Source organism: Microtus pennsylvanicus, chromosome 2 (assembly GCF_037038515.1).
Source record: "Microtus pennsylvanicus isolate mMicPen1 chromosome 2, mMicPen1.hap1, whole genome shotgun sequence".
NCBI classification, from domain to species: domain Eukaryota; kingdom Metazoa; phylum Chordata; class Mammalia; order Rodentia; family Cricetidae; genus Microtus; species Microtus pennsylvanicus.
The window spans coordinates 116,187,916-116,203,973 of NC_134580.1; the positions used below are offsets into that span (position 1 = coordinate 116,187,916).

A 16,058-nucleotide genomic window follows, 5' to 3' on the forward strand; every position below is an offset into this window, starting at 1 on the left:
CCTGATAACATGGGTTTGCTCCCTAGTTCCCTATGTAGGTAGAAGGAGAGAACTGACTCCACAAGGTTACATGTGGCAGGAGGGAGAGAAAAATCTAAATGAAGAAGATACCTTTCTAAAAGTTCTTCCAAATTGCCAAGTAGATGGGTCTCATCTTGCTCAAGTTCATTGCAGGAACATGTTGGAGTGTATATAAGAGCTTGAGGCTTTTCTTAACCTCAGGGAAGAGCAGAAAATAGCTATCTGAGAGTCGAGAATGAAAGGGAGAGAATAATGACTGATAAAGAGTCACAAGGAAAATTGAGTGACAGCCGGTCTGTGGTGGCGCACCCTTTAATCCAAGAACTCGGGAGGCAGAGGCAGGCAGAACTTTGTGATTTCAAGGCCAGCCTGGTCTGCAAGAGTTAGTTCCAGGACAGTCTACAAAGATACAGAGAAACTCTGTCTCAGGGAAAAGAGAGAGAGAAAGAGAGAAAGAGAGAGAGAGAAAGAGAGAGAGAGAGAGAGAGAGAGAGAGAGAGAGAGAGAGAGAGAGAGAAAATTGAGTGACAGTATATTTTTGTCATTCTGAGAAGATCTTTGGGACTTAGGGAATATAGCTAGCTGATACTAAAGGCCAACCCCCAATGCTTGTATGCATTCACTTATTTTGCAAAGATTTGTTCCAGATATACTGGGAGCAGTCACTGGATTAGGTGCTGGGACTGATGAGGACCAGATAGTCTCTGACTTCAAGAAGTTTCTGATCAACTAACAGAAGCAGTTATGCATAAACCTCCATAAACTCAGTTTATTGTTCTATTTCAGCCACCTGTCCTATGTTATAAAGTGTTGAGACTGAGATACACAGCTATGTGTGTATGCAGCGAGAGGTCGCCTGGATGTTTCAGTGATGATGGTGTGGAAGTTGCAGTGAGTGAAGAAGAGAGTATAAGACTATTCCCAGACACAGAGGAGCAGGAAACCCCTTCAGAGCATCACTCTGTGCTCTCCATATAATGTCTCCAATGTTTACAACAGATGGGGGAAGAGGAGACTCCAAGATCACGTTCTTGTCTTACAGATGGATTACATGAAGAATGGGCATTTACATTTCTTCAGAGTCATAGTAGATGGGAAATTTGGCATGGGAATCCTGATATAGTTGGTGTGGAGTCCCTGCCCTTCCCACTGCCTCAAGGAACATTACAACTACGAGAGCTAGCATCCAGAGTAACAGATTACACATAAAAGGCGTTCTTCATTAGAGGCTGCCATGATGGAAGAAGCAATACTACATTTCCAATTATTTACCTATTAACCTCCAGGCTGTTCCTCACAGAGCTATGTCTGAGCAGGTCTGGAGAAAGAAAGGTTCTTGTACATTGCTCATAAAGAATCTGAAAAACCATACAAGTGGACTCCCTTTGTGGATTTTTGATTTTAGTGAGAGTCAATCCCAAATCCCATCTAAACTTCACCATGTCAGAACCTTGATTTGCCTCTCTTGATATTCCATTGAAAACGTCTGTCTTTACAAGCAAAATGTACCTTTAGGTTTCCCATTTATACACTACAGCACATGTACTCAAGGTACACTTTTGAATTTTGTCTTTATAACCTTTTACTTTGGAATCCCGTATGAATTCAGTAAACTTCCAAAGCTTCAGTTTTCATTGTTAGTCACAAGGGTAGCTCTGTTTTGGAAACTTGGTCCCTAGTGCAGTGGTTCTCAGAGTAGACCCTTCACAGGTGCTTAAATTATGTAGGCCATACCTTCAAGAGTAGGTATATGCCAGGGATGCTTACAAAAGACAACGAAACTTGAGGCATAGAGCAGCCCTCGTTTACGTGGAACATGTGAGCACTTCAGGGACTGGAAAGCTAATAAATTTATTGTCACCCAGTCTTGGCATTCTGATATAGTAATGGCCAACACACTCAGAGATGGGTCTATTAAAAGCAGATTTTCAGTGATTTCATAGCAAACTCAGATATGGTTCACTTCTGGGGAATGTACAATAGGGCATTGTGGAGGCCACAAAAATGCAGGCCCATTTCCTTGTCTGAAGATCAGAGAGTTTGTGGACTTGACAAGCATAGCTGTACCTCCTAACTCAGGAGGTGATTGCTTGGTTCTTTTGAAATTAAGATAGCTCAGTGCCATCCTGACAGGTGGGCAGGATATGCAATTGTACTTCTGCTCCTTTTACTGTAACTATGAGGTCATCTAGGGAAGGGCGATCTTCAGCATACTGACCTGGAGCACCTTTGCTACCTAGACAAGAGAATGCTAATGAGTTGATGTCTCAGAGGTGACTGTGTGAGTTACCCTTTGTATCATGTTAATAAAGTCTTTTGTTATCTTCTCCCCAGTTTATGTTGCTATAAAAGCTGTGGAAAAAGAAACATGGGTGAATTTCAGAATTTCAGTCACTGGAATGCCCTCCCCCATACTTTCTATGTTTTCTGACTTATTATCTTTATACATCTTCATATTCTTTACTTTTATTTCTTCAATTCCCATGCCCCTACTCTGGTAAGGAGTATTTTTTGTAGAGGCCCATCCTCAACAGAGCCTCTACAAAACATCTCAACATTTAAGATGGAGGATACTTCTTTCCTCTTTCAATGCCATCAACATGAAATGGAGAAGAGAGCTGAAGGAGACACTATTGGATTCTTGGGTACAATTAATAGAATGCAGATGTAAGGGACGGGATGCACTTCTTGGATAGCTGTGGTTATTTAAAGGAGGACAGTGGGTGAGGTTGCCTTATTTCTAGCCTGCAATGGTGCTTTTCCAACCCATGCTGGAGAATGCTTAATTATGAACACAGAGCCTTCCAGCCTCACAGGATGTAAACCTTTCCTAAGAAGATGGCGTATGATGAGGCAGCAGTTCTCAGTACCATAGATGCTCCTGATGCTGTTGTAATATAGCCACAAGCAGTGAACATTAGTCTTCTCTGTTATTAACTTCTGCCTGCTTATAAGCCCCATCTTTAAGACAACGCCTCCCTTCTGGTTCAAAATGTTACCTCTCTGATGTAAATATTGGAGTGATTTGGATTTTGAGGTCTTGCTTACTAAGTTGAAAGCTATAGTCCCTTTCTATAGGGTTCCTTTCTCTCTGTACTTCTCAGCAAGACAACTAAAGTCCAGACGTGTACCTGTACCCTGTGAGGAAGGGATCCAGTAAGAATTTCTTTTGGACCTCCTGTTTTCTCCTTGAGGATTTTGGGACTACTTCTCTTTATACCATCTCTGCTCATTGGCCATGTGCCCCATTATCCTCTGGACATGTCTGTAGCCCTAAATATGACTTCTAGGTGTGATGTCTGCTGTCTTCCCTCTTCAGTGTTGGTGATGATGGTGATTGTTGTTGGGGTTGTCAGTTGTTAAGAGCACGGGCTGCTCTTGCAGTCTGACTCAGATTTGGTTCCCAGCAACACATGGTGACCTTGCAATGACCCATACCTCTGGTTCCAGAGGATCCTCCAGCTTCTTCTGGCTTCTTGAAGCATCAGGAACTTACATAATCATGCACATACATGTACATACATGCAGGCACTGATACATACATATGAAATAAAAATAAATAAAAAAACAAAACAACAAGACCAAAACATTCCTGTGTGCCATAGGTTGGGGTCTTGACTAAGGCTGAAGTAGGAGCTCCTAATTATTTCTGTCAATACAGGGCCTAGCTGTTTTAAGCAGGAATCCCAATGCTTGCTTAAAACATCCTTCTCAGAGCTCCAAATAGGAAGTTGCCTGCTTGTCTCCCTTGATGATGTATTTCCTGGGTTTCTCCTCTTTTTTATTCAACTACTCAAAGATGTCCAGAAGCAAAATACACAGGTGGTTTCTTTTATTTTCTTTTTAAGTTATTTTAAAAAAGAAAACAGTCTTTTTTTTTTTTCATTTTACATACCAATCCCAATTCCTACTCCTTCCCCTCCTCCCCTTCCCTCTACCTAGTTCCCCCATCCCTCTTCCACTCTTCAGAGAGGGTAAGGTATATTGCTCTGGGAAAGGTCCAAGGCCCTTCCTACTATATCTAGGATGAGCAAGGTTTCCATCCAAAGAGAATAAGTTACAAAAAAAATCAGGAGAAGCAGTAGGGATAAATCCTGGTGCCACTGCCTGTGGCCCCATAGTCTATGCCAGTCATACAATTGTCACACACATGAAGAAGGACTAGTTTGGACCTATGCTGTTTCCTTCCCTGTCCAGCTGGTGTTGGTGAGCTCCCATTAGCTCAGGTAAACTGTTTCAGTGGGTGAACCCATCATGGTCTTGACCTCTTTGCTCATATTTTCACTCTTCCCATTCTTCATCTGGACTTTGGAAGCTCAGTCCAGTGCTTTGATGCAGGTCTTCACCTCTGTTTCCATCAGTTTCTGAATGAAGGTTCTATAGTGATATTTAAGATATTCATCAGCCTGACTACAGGGCAATGCCAGTTCAGGCAACCTCTCCTCTATTGCTTAGTGCCTTAGCTGGGGTCATCTCTTGTGAATTTCTGGGAATTTCTCTTGTACCAGGTTTCTTGCTAGCCCCATAATGGCTCCCTCCATCAAAATATCTTTTTCCTTGCTCTCATTTCTGTCATTCCTCCATTTCAAATCTCCCATTCCCTTAAGTTCTCCTCCCCTCTCTCCATTTCCCCTTGTCTTCCCCATCCATCCTTCCTATTCCCCCCACCTCGATGCTCCCAATTTTGTCAGACAATCTTGTCTGCTTCCCCTTTCCAGGTGGATCTATATATGTTTTTCTTAGGGTTCACCTTGTTACTTAGCTTCTCTAGGATCATTAACTATAGGCTCAATATCCTTTGCTTTACAGCTAGTATCCACTAGTATCCATGAATACATACCATGTTCATCTTTCTGGGTCTGGGTTACCTTACTCAGGACGTTTTTTTCTAGTTCCATCTATTTGCATGCAAATTTCAAGATGTTATTCTTTTTTTCCCACCAAGTAGTATGCCATTGTATAAATGTACCACATTTTCTTTATCCATTCTTCGGTTGAGGGGCATCTAGGTTGCTTCTAGGGCATGTGGAATAAGGGGAACACTCCTCCATTGCTGGTGGGAATGCAAACTTGTACAGTCACATTGGAAATCAGTATAGTGGTTTCTCAGAAATTTGGGAATCAACCTACCTCAGTATGCAACAATACCACTCTTGGGCTATACCCAAAGGATGCTCAATCATACCACAAGGACATTTGTTCATCTGTGTTCATAGCAGTATTATTTGGGCTTCTTCTCATTAACCTAAGCCCAGGAAGCCTCATTTCCATCCCTCTGATTCAGGAAATGCCCAGGAAGTCACATCCTTTTCTCTTTCAAATCCTCCAGATTCTCCAGCATTTGGTAAGCAAAACAAACAAAATCAAAATTAGTCTACTATCTCTGTTGAGTCCTCTAAACTTTACAAACCAACAAACAACAGGGAAAGAAAAAAAGCATTTCTGGTTTTACCTATGGAGTTTACCTACTCATTTTTCCAACAGAAATGGGCCTCTAGGTTTATTTTGAAATTAGGGTCCGAGTGTCCAGTTCTCCACCCCACCCTTGTTTAGGTGCACACACACTTTCCCCAGTCATGGGAACTTCTGCTTCATTGGGAAGGAAGTTGGAGGAGGAGATAATACAGATCACCAGGAGGAAAAAGATGTGTTATCTGGTCAAGTCTCATGTGAGAGCCCATGCTCTCCAGGCCCAGGGATCTAGGCTAGTCAGAAGCAGAACCCCATATTGTCTACTTTTCCTTGCTCCCCTCTTTTCTCTCCCCCATCTTTTCTCTCTCCCCTATTCTGTTTCTCTGAGTTACTATAGCTCCAGCAGGAGGGGCAACTGAATGAGAAATTTACAGTGAAGTAGAAGACATTTGATTTAATCTGCTTCTTCCAAATTCAAAGGAATGGTGTCCCCCAAAAACCTGTAATGCGTTTTTTCTCAATAGGATCTAAAAGTTCTTTGCTTTTTTTTCCCTCTTTCCTTTTTATTTTTTTTAAAGCTCAAGATAAAGTAAAAAGTAAAAGGTTTACATTTTCAAACTATTTCTCTTAGATATGGTTTTAGATGTAGACGTTGTGAGATTTATCTTGGGATGCTAATAGAGTCTTTTTATGTCGAAAGCCAGTGGAGAGGTGCAGGGACGGTCTGCATGCTTTGGAAATGCCTCTGGAATTTAGCATAGACATATGTTCCAAAGACAACGGTACAGGAGAAAGGAAAATCTGTCTGCTTCAGTCTGCCGACTGCCATTCCCAATGCACATGCAGTCTGTCTGTATTGAAAAATGTTTCCACCAGGCAGGCAGGAAAAAGTGCTGTGAATTTGAGAAGAAAACTGTAAACGTGAAAGTGGCCACAGCACAGTGGCGCTTCACAGGGAGGACTTGTGAAAGCAGCAGAAGCAATAGGCATTTAGACACAAGCTGACTCTAAATAGGATATTATTGCATTGGGGCGTCTTATAGGTGATCAATTAATGTAGGCATCACAGGATACTAGAAACTGGGGACTTTCGATATGAAGATTATATCAGTTCATCTAGTCTACATTTCCCACTCAGAATGTTTTTTATTTGCTTTTGTTTCTTAACATGATTTTTGTTACTTCTGTTGTTATTATTTTTAATAAGAAGCCAAACTTCTAGCCAAAAGTTTCTTGTTTACTTTTAACAGATACATTCATTTCTATTAGCTTTTATTAATTCTACAGAGAAATGGGTTACAACATGACATTTCTATGTGTGCGTATAATATTCTTTTTGATCATTTTTACTGCATTTATTGCCTTTTTTTATAACCCACATTCTGTTTCTGCTTTCATATATCTGCAAGCCCCCTTTACTTTAATGTCCTCCCTACCTCAACAGGAGAGAAAGCATTTGCAAATTGGCTTGGTGAGACTTTACTTATCATTATGATCTCTAATTCCATCTATTTCCCTGCCAAATATGTAAATTTATTCTGACTTATGGCTGAATAAAGCTACATTATATGTTTTATGTGTGTATAGGTACCCACATCTGTAGGCCTACAGAGGTCAGAGGACAGCTTCCCAGAGTCAGTATTCTCCTTCCACATGTGTGTTCCAGGGATCTAAGTCAGGACCTTAGGTTTGGCAGCAGGGCCTCTCCATGCAGAGCTTTCTCCCAGGTCCCAGTGTGTGCTTTTGCTGGAATCTCCATGGCAGTGCCAATAATGGCTAGACTGATTCCCATTCCCAGAGTGTAAGGGTTCCCTTCTCCCACACGCACCAGCATCTTTTAAAACATTTCCTGCACAGATCCAAAGATAATGATATATATGATCAGAAGCCCAGGATGTTGCCAGTCAGGTTCTAATTGCTCATGCTGATGTTGATCATGGAAGATGTTGTTTGTGTAAACTTCAGTGTATCACTTTTATCTAGTTGTGCGTTTTACTTCAACAAAAGATGAAACTTTCAAAGTTTAGCAGAAAGGATGTACATGTCACTAAAAATCTCATTCATTTGATTAAGATGTAAGATCGTTTTATGATGACTTTCAGAGGAATACATGATGGAATCAGGCAAGGAACAGTATATGGGTACATAGACTATTTGAGATAAAAAGAACCTAAGTACATTTGATGTGGGATTCCCCTCTGTATGCTGTGAATATGTTTTATTACCATTGGTTAATAAAGAAACTGCCTTGGCCTTTGGCAGGACAGAATAGAGCAAGGTGGGAAACCCAAGCACAGATAGAGGAGGAAAAAAGGCGGAGTCAGAGAGATGCCATGTAGCTTCCCAAGAAGCAGGAGGTAACAAATTACAAGCCTCATGGTAAAATATAAAATAATAGAAGTGTGTTCATTTAAGATGTAAGAGTTAGTTAGCTCAAAATGAAAGTAAAACTGCCGCCTGGTCGCCCCCAGCCTGACTCCTGCCGACACCAATGTGGGGGGGGGGGGGCAATGATCCAAAGGAACCAGAGCAGTTGAGGAAACTCTTTATTGGTGGTTTGAGCTTTGAAACAACAGATGATGGCTTAAGAGAACACTTTGAGAAATGGGACACACTTACAGACTGTGTGGTAATGAGAGATCCCCAAACAGAATGTTCCAGGGGCTTTGGTTTTGTGACCCACTCTTGTGTTGAAGAGATGGATGCTGCAGTGTGTGCTCAGCCACACAGAGTTGATGGGAGGGTGATGGAACCAAAGAGAGCCGTTTCTAGAGGGGATTCTGTAAAGCCTGGTGTCCATTTAGCAAGGAGGAAAATCTTTGTTGGTGGTATTAAAGAGTATACAGGAGAGTATAACCTGAGAGACTACTTTGAAAAGAATGGCAAGATTGAAACCATAAAGGGCGGTGGTGGCGCACGCCTTGCCTTTAATCCCTGGACTTGCGAAGCAGAGGCAGGCGGATCTCTCTGAGTTCGAGACCAGCCTGGTCTACAAGAGCTAGTTCCAGGACAGGCTCCAAAACCACAGAGAAACCCTGTCTCGAAAAAGCAAAATAAATAAATAAAAATAAAAAAAAGATTGAAACCATAGAAGCTATGGAAAATAGGCAGAGTGGGAATGAGAGAGGATTTGCTTTTGTAACTTGTGAGGATCATGACACAGTTGGTAAAATTGTTGTTCAGAAATACCACACTATTAATGAGCATAATTGTGAAGTGGAAAAGGCCCTTTCTAAACAAGAGATGCAGTCTGCTGGATCACAGAGAGGTCGTGGAGGAAACTTTGGAGGTGGTGGAGATAATTTTGGTTGTGGTGGAAACTTTGGTGGAAGAGGAGGCTATGGTGGTGGAGGTGGTGGCAGCAGAGGTAGTTAGGGAGGTGGTGATGGTGGATATAATGGGTTTGGAGGTGATGGTGGTAACTATGGTGGTGGTCCTGGTTACAGCAGTAGAGCAGGCTGTGGTGGTGGTGGACCAGGCTATGGAAACCAAGGTGGTGGATATCGCAGTGGTGGTGGAGGAAGATATGATGGTTACAATGTAGGAGGAAATTTTGGTGGAAGTAACTATGGTGGTGGGAACTATTAATGACTTTGGAAATCATAGTGGACAACAGCAATCAAATTATGGACCCATAAAAGGGGGAGTTTTGGTGGAAGAAGCTCAGGTAGTCCCTGTGGTGGCGGCTATGGATCTGGTGATGGAAGTGGTGGATATGGTAGCAGAAAGTTTTTTTTTTTTTTTTAAAAAAAAGCAGCAGGAAAGGGCTACAGTTCTTAGCAGGAGAAAGCAAAGAGTTGTCAGGAAAGCTGCAGGTTACTTTGAGACGGTCGTCCTAAATGCCTTAGAGGAACTGTAAAAATCTGCCACAAAAGGAACGATGATCCACAGTCAGAAAAGTTACGGCAGCTTAAACAGGAAACCCTTCTTGTTCAGGACAGCTATAGCCACAGTCTGCAGAAGGTGTAGCTGTTGATTAATGCAATGAAGACAATTATATGTGCACTCTGGGGTCTTTTGTCTGTTGTACCTTTGTCTTTTTCTTTTCGTTACAGCAGGTATATTGCCCTGTAAATTGTGGTAGTGGTACCAGAAATAAAAAAAATGAAGGAAATTTTAACTTAAAAAAAAGAGTTAATGTTGTAATTGATAGAGATTCTGTGTGATTATTTGGGTCTGGGTGCCCAGGAATCAAAGTGCAGTCTTCGTTTCCATACATTATAACCTACTATCCTTGCTTTAGTAAGAAAAGTGGGAGAGTTGAGAGTTTAGTGATTTAATCAAGGTAGCCTGGTTGAGACATTGGAAATGCCATTGAGGAGAGGCCATCTGAATATTTCACTCTTTGTGAGGTGAGTGCCATGAAGGACATCTACTATATAGTGATGAGAGCCAATAGTCATTGGCCACTGTATCCTATAAATACTATGGTCTTGTAGAAGACAGTATTCAGCCGTAAGCTCCTCTTATCAGGTTTTCTTACACAGTTCTGAGCATACTGTTTTTCCTTAGGTTAGAGAGCCAGGATTCTCTGTATGACAATTGGGATTTCACCAAACCTTATACAATAGTAAGACAGTAGACACAGAAACTGCAAAAAAAAAAAAAAAAAAAAAAACAAAAAACAAAAAACAACCCAGTTCAGCAAACAAAGACCTCTCAGTCTTGGAACTGAATGTATAGGTCTTTGTGTGGAGTGGGCATAAAGTGAAAGAGGTATCCTCTTAACAGCGTGTCCCTACGTCCATCAGTTGGGAGAAACAAATAGAGTTTCCAGGTTGCTAGTCAGTGCCTTGCATGAAGCTAGACGCTTCTCACCAGAATTATGAGCCTAGCTCAGTGTTCTGTGGAAATAGGCACTTTCCAGACCATTCTGTGATCGTTCTGATGATGGAGTTTACACTAAATGCTGTCATTACTGAGCTATAATATGTGGAAGTAATTTTCTTTCGGCATTGGGGACCAGAAAGAACTTGTTTTGTGCCTGTTATTAGTCTACATTCGAGAGAAATTCATTTGCTGGAGGAAAGTTATTAAAACAACCTAATGCAATATTCGTGTGAGAAATAATAAAATTGATAAATTAGAGGTGAGCAAGGCCAGAGTTCTTCTGTATTTCCTCCTGGGACCCACTGTAGATTTCCAATATTTATTGTGTTGCAGCTTCTCAGATGAATGATTTGTCTATTTGGTCTGTTTGGTATGGAATTAAAGATACATGCTCTTGGCAGAAAAGCCAAAACACAACTGAAAGATCTGCCATTGCTAGACAAGACTCTTATCATCTTTCAGGCCCCCATTTATGCTCATGTGTGTGTGTGTGTGTGTGTGTGTGCGCGCGCGCACGCACATGTGTGCGCATATGTGTGTGGCCTCGAAGTGAACCAAATTTTATTTTGTTGCAGACAGTCTCAATTTTTGGTTCACCATCAAGAGGTCTTTTCTGGGACTTCCAACTCTAATTTATATCTTCGCACAGTATTCAACACTCTCTCAAAGAGTCTAAGATAAGTGCACAAGCAATTTTATCTATTCTTGATTTTTATGGTGAAATGCACTATTTTTTTCTTTAAAATTCCTTCGGGTATTTTTTGTTATATTGTTTGATTTTGAGGCCTGTGAAGGAATTCTCTGTTATGCCAATATGTTTTTCTCTTGGGATATATAGTTTCTTTTAAAAATAATACTTTTTATCAACATTTGACAATTGTGTCCTGTGTCGTTTGATCCTCCCCAAGTCCAGCTCATATGTGTAGACATATTTTTTCCATCTTTACCTGCCAGCCTAACCAACTTGAGTTGTTTTCTTCTTTTTCACTTTCTCAATGAGTCCCGTTTATGTTGCCCAGCTAATCTTGGGAGTGGAGTCTGCTCTGGAGCATGGTAGACCCATGACGAGTCACGTCATTAAAGAGCATTGATTCTCCCTCTCCCAGCAGCTATTGAAAGGCAATAGCTCCTCAGCTGGTGGTGGGATTTCAGGCTGCCTTACCCCATTCCTGCTGGGATGTTGTCTGTATTGACTTTGTGCAAGTCGTTCACATGCTGTCGCAATTGCTGTGATGTCCGGTGTGCAACGGTCCTATTATTAATGATTTTGGCAGCTCCCTAACCCACTGTTTCCCAAACTTCAGAGCACAGAGAATCACCTGAAAACTATCCAGATACACTGTGGGCTTCATCTCGGATTCTAAGTCAGTAGCTCAGGTCGGCTCCACACTGTGAGCTTCATCTCAGATTCTAAGTCAGTAGCTCAGGTGGGCTCCAAGAAGGTCCATTTCTTTCTTAAAGTCTTTCAGATGGGGCAGCTGTCCTGTGGCAGTACTCAGAATTGTGTCACCAAGGAAATCAGATGCTTGCGTTTGGTTATATAATACCAAGTTCTAGGTCTTTCTTAAAATTCTTCTGAAAGGCTTACTGGCCAGCTTCTAGGGGTTTCAAGCATAGGATGACCTTTTCTATTGTCCCCCTCTTTTTCTTTCCCATGTCTCATACCTATGCCTCTTTGGTTATTCAGACTTTAGGGCTTGGTGTTCACTTGCTCGACCGTCTCATTTTCAGCCTTTGTTCATTATCAGATTCATTACAAATCATCTTTACAAGGGCTCTCTGCCTCCTCAGCTTGTCACATACTCTGTAGTTCTGAAGGCCTGTTCCCACTCCTGCCTTGTTTGTACTGTCCGTAAGAGCAACCCCTATTGCTAAAATGTCTTTGGTCTAAGGACATTTTAGACCAAAAATATCTTTTAAACATATATTTAGCTTGTGCCATCTGTGTCCCGTTTCACTTGTGACTCAGCTAAAAATCTCTCATAGGTCATAGAGGAATAGAGAGCTAGGTTACATCATATTAAACCTCTGGCCACCCAGATTTCTAGAGAAAACTTAAAACAATCAAGTCTTTAGGTAGGAAATTCTTAAGGTACTTGGAGGCGAATATAAGTTTCTTTTGTCTTCGCTCCATTCCTCTGTTTCTGAGACTCATTTTCAGCCAACCTCAGCTGAATAATAGTAAAACACATCTCACTTGCTAATATTAGTCTTATATTTTACCCCTTGCCCATAGCATCGGTTGAGAACTGAGCTGTTCTTAATGGTACAGAGATGACCTTTACATTGGCTGAATAAACTGTGTTAATTATAGGCTTTTACATTTAATAGGGAGAAAGAAAAGGAAGGCGTTACAATATTAGAATAAAACCATGATATTAACTACCAATTTCTATTGCTGTTTGCTTTCTGTATTGACAAACTTAACTTGCCAAGGGCTAAAAATTGATTTGTCCTGCCTCATTTCCGTTCCAGCTAAAGTCATTATGTGGAACAAAAGCAGCTTTTACCAAAGAGGGAAAATGTATCTATCTTCACAATTAACTAGGAGACTGGCATTTAAGCGTTTCACACCAGTGTGTCCTTACTGTAGAGACTATAATTGTTAAAGATGAGGTACTATGAAATGGCAAGTCCCGAATACTTAGTTAACCTTTTCTGTGCTCTGACAGCGAGGTTAGATTGTATTTCCTTTGCTCTGGGAAACCTAAATATAACTTTCAACTTTTCCTTCTAGTTCATTAGTCAATACACATCTTTTGCATGTGGTGTTATGGAATATAGGTGATGTGGAAGACATAGTTTCTTATGCTTAAAGATTTACTGTTTAAGTAGGGCAAAAAGACACATGGATAAAACAAGAGGTAAAAAGAGTATCGTGCATAAAGATGGCATCTAAGGACTCCTGTGCATAAGGGTAGGGAAACACTTCCTGGGTGATGCTAAGTGAAGAAGGAAATGAAAAAAAGATTAGTGGGTGTTGGAGGAAGAAGTGGGGCAGGGGTGGGGTCCTGGAGTAAAAGAGTGCTCTGTTTTGAACTTGAGTGCTTTCCAGAAAGTTCTCTAGAGACCTGCCTAAGATGCAGGTCACCTGGGATGTGTGAAATCAGAAGGGATAGAGGCAGAGGAACCTTTATGAATGTCGTGCCACAGTGATGCCTGGGTTTTGAGAAGGTAAAGTTTGTGGAGTAGAATGAAAGTGAGGGAGAACTGTGTCTTCCCTGGAGCCAGTGAGAAAGAAGGGATAAAGGCAGAGTGCTGTGGGGGCAGCTTGGGATGGACTATCGCTGACTTTTCAGAAAGCCTTTGTTAGGCTGTGTTTCCTAAAACCTGAACATAAGGTGGGAGTCTAAAGCAACGGATTCACCAAGGTAGGACTGCAGGGGAAGAAGAGGCGGAGTGGGGCAAGGGAGGAGGTCAGGGGACAAGAGGCTACAAAGATGGAGCCTACTCCCGTGGGCACTCTAGAATTTGCATCAAACCAGAAGCTTGTCCTGGATTGAGAAAAATGGGTCAGGCTTTTGAGTCTATTAGACATTTGTCAATGACAGCTTGCCTGCAGGTGGAGCGTGAGGGATAACCACCCAGGTGTTTCATGGCAGGTGGCTTCTGCCTGCTGGATTTCCCAGAAACGGGGCAAGTGTGAGATGTGGCAGCCAATACTCCCAGCAGTTTCAGGAGGAGAATACACTCGTCTGGTGGTTGGGGCATTGCAGGATCTGCTCCACAGATCTTACACTCCAATAAAAAACTATTTTGACCCCTCTAGATTACAGTCTCCCTCACCAACTATGACACATACTCAATTAGAAAGCAAAAACAGTGTAATATTCTTAATGTCTGTCCTCTGCCTCCTCCTCAAAAGAGCTACTGCTTTCATACCAAACCTCTAATCTAAATATGAAGCCAAAATGTTGATCTGTTCGAGCTACCATTCACAGCAAAAAACAGCAAGAGACCTCACCTCCCTCATAAACTGTCGTCCTGCATGTTTGCACTAATAACAGAAATTACTGTCTTATTGCCTGGAAAGACCATTTGAGAGATGTTTTGCATGTTAGGAAACAGATTCTTACTCTTCTCATGATCTGTATACAAAAGCAAACATACCTTAGCATTATCTAGATATAAGTTAGCAAATATCCCACCTGGAATTTAATATTCTAAAGAGTCAGAACAGGGCTTAAAGGTTAAGAAATTTCTAATCTTGGCTGTACTTAAAAATCACCTGGGAAACAAACAAAATAAAACGATCCCCAGACAGATCAGACAGGATCTTAGGCTAGAGAGGAAGCAAAACAAAAATCGGAATATTTTTAAACCCCCCAGAAACTGGGCATAGTGGTGTGTGGCTATAACTCCAGCATTAAGGAAACCCACATAGAATGATCATGACTTCAAGACCAGCCTCTATATAACTAGGCCCTAAAGCCCCAGAAGACAATAATGTATAGCTAGAGTACGCTCTGTGTCAATTAGTTGTTATGCAAAACAAACCAAAACAAGACAAAACATAAAAAGCTCCTGAAATGGAAAGGGCCAAAGCACCAGCATTTATTATTATTCTCTGTGTGTCTTCAAGCTGGCTGGATGGTATATGGTCTAAGCTGGGTTTGCTCATTACTTAGGATCAGTGAATAGGTCATTCAGGCTTGCTAATCTTGGCAACGTTCTCACAGCAAGCTGTTCAGTGATCTAAGGTAAGACAATGAGCTCTGCTCCATATGGTGGCTCATCCCGAGGTTAGCCGAACATCTTCACGGGATAGCTTAGAAGTATTCCTGGCAGGAGTTAGACCAGCGACTCACAGTCTCTATTACTAAGCTAAAAAATTTGCAGGCGTTCACTTTTCCCTTAGTCGGTTCACACCAAGTCAAAGGACTAACAATGGGACAGAGAAGAAAGGAACCCAGAAGTTAGGAAGCTAAGAGAATCAATTGGGGAAGGCCAATAAGGAAGGCCTATAGTTCAGTTTAACATTTTGATAAACTTTTGGCTTTATGGTCATCAGTGTGCTGAATTTAGATCCTGAATATTTCATTCACAAAGTAACTGACAGCTTCCTCCTCCTACACACACTCCTTCGTGACTAGCATATTTGAATTTGACTTATAGCTATGATATAGACAAAAATACATAAAATATGAAAATATCTATAATTTTTGAAGCAAAGGTTTTTAAATATGCTTGTACTCTGGTTTTAGTTCACATAGAACACATCCGCTGACAGACAAGCAAAGAGAAATACACACTCGGAATTCATTTTTTGATGTATTACTTATGGACTATTCGTGTGGCCTGTTGGCCGCTGGAGTATGTTCTGAGAAAATGATTATAGACACCTAATCCCTCACATCTGACAACCTATGTCATAAAAGCCTCACTATATTTCAATCCTCCAGAGGTGTTGCTCGGCGAAGGAGGGAGGGTCATGAAGGAAAAAGTCGCTGGCAAGTCTTCAGACTACGTGTTAGGAAGTCGGAAGGGCCCTGAGCTGCACAGTGCCCATTATTCACTGGCAGTTACTTCTCAGAGTGAAGATTAAAGGTTTTGTTCTGTCTTTATGGGCATCTCCACAACTAATAATATTCACCATCTGACTATCTAGCTTTCCTATTTGCCTTCTTTGGCCTAAATTGTTGCTTGGTTGGAGTCATCAATCCTCGTCCCTCAAGCGTGCCTTTGTGACCATCTCCTTTCCTCTTGTCTGTGTCAAAGCTTACCATATTCTCAAGAAACTGACCAGAATGTCTGGGATCCTACACTTCACCTATGCTGAACAATTATAACCCACT

The 16,058-nt window shown here is 41.4% G+C and overlaps 1 pseudogene; it reads left to right on the top strand.

Moving 5' to 3' along the window:
• Positions 1 to 7,871: 7,871 nt before the first annotated feature.
• On the top strand, positions 7,872 to 15,808 carry LOC142844380 (uncharacterized; annotated as a pseudogene).
• The last annotated feature ends 250 nt before the right edge of the window (positions 15,809 to 16,058 follow it).